Below are 1,607 nucleotides of genomic sequence, written 5' to 3'. Positions count from 1 at the left end.
GACACTGGCTTTTGCAGAAAAGGTGTCTGCCTTTACTTTGTGCTCTGATTCCTTGTGTTTTGGAGGGGGCAGGGATTCATACTGCATGAATAAGTCTAGTTTACACCCATCAGTGATGTTTCGACTGTGATAATATTTTATTTATATACCGTGTTTCAGGACAACTTAACGCCCCCTCAGAGTAGTTAACAAAGTATGCTATTATTATCCCAACAATCACCCTATGAGGTGGGTGGGGCTGAGAGAGCTCTGGAGAGCTGTAACTGACCCAAGGTCACCCAGCTGGCTTCAAGTGGAGGAGTGGGGAATCAAACCCGGTTCTCCAGATTAGAGTCGTGCTGCTCTTAACCACTACACCAAACTGATGAAGGCACTCTTCTTTGGGGTTGCTTTGGATAAATGTTTGCCTAACGCTGCGCACTTGCCAGATTTTGAAGAGAAGTTGTACATGCTTCCCCCCTACAATATGATGGTGAAAGCTGTATTATTTTTTGCATGCCAAGTATGCAGGAGACAGCCCCTCTTCCCTGGCCTAGTCATGCATGGATGCTGGAGCACAGTTTGTATTTGCAAATTGTTGGCGGCAGGCAAGTATTTTGCATAAGCTTTCAAATATCCTTCAAACATTTAATGGCTTTGTGGATAAATGGATTCAAGCTTAGTATTTTAGAATGTGAGAGAGAACTAACAAAATCATATTGTTGTTCCAACAAGAATAACCTCCGCAGGTGTTCCTGGCCAAGCATGTGCCACCCCCACACTAACCTGCCTCAGAAGGTATCAGCAGCTGGTTTTGAGAATGTAGAGCGGTAAAAATTACATGAACGCTTAAGAGTTTAATGCGTTTTCAAAATACTTATCTATGTGCTTATCTATGTGCAGATGGTCCCAAACTGAAGTTCTTCTTGCATAGTGAGGAAATCAAGAGTCTCTATCAGTTGATTTATAAGGCCATCAAAACATGTATTCTCATAAATAGCTGAGGTAACATCCATGCAGTCTTCCCTCCTGCGAGGCCCCAGATCCCACCGGGGAACTCTTCCATGTAACCAGGGCTTTTTTCCAGCCGGAACAGTGTCTGGCACCTCTTAATACCCTCATGACTGGATATTTTTAAGAATTTTGGGGGCCGTTTGGGCCCCAAATGGCCAGGATTGGGTCACTGCTGAGCGGGGGAGGATTCCCTTGTGTGGCAGTGGCCCGATCTGAGCCATTTCAGGCCCATTTCAGCCTAACTTGGGCCCAAAATGGCCAGGATCGGGCCGCTGCAAGGTGCAGAGGGTTCCCTTACATGGCAGCGGCCTGCTCCATGCCAATTGGGACCTGATCCAGACGGTTAAGGGCCTGTTTTGGCCTTTTGGGGCCCATTTTGGGCCCGAAACGGCCAGGATGGGCCTGCTGCTGGGTAGAGGAGTGCTGTCCTACATGGCAGCGGTGCATTGCAGGCCAATTTGGGCCCCCTGTGGAGCGCGGGAGTGCTCCCAAGGCGGCCACGGCCTGTATGATGATGTAATTTCATATGTGCGTGCGTATGGTAACGTGAGTTCCACCACCTCTCTTTCCAGAAAAAAGCCCTGCATGTAGCTTTTGACATGAAAGTACTAAAT

Source organism: Eublepharis macularius, chromosome 4 (genome assembly GCF_028583425.1).
Source record: "Eublepharis macularius isolate TG4126 chromosome 4, MPM_Emac_v1.0, whole genome shotgun sequence".
Classification (NCBI taxonomy): Eukaryota; Metazoa; Chordata; class Lepidosauria; order Squamata; family Eublepharidae; genus Eublepharis; species Eublepharis macularius.
The sequence above is the reverse complement of the archived record's forward strand: the minus strand, read 5'-3'. Positions refer to the sequence as shown.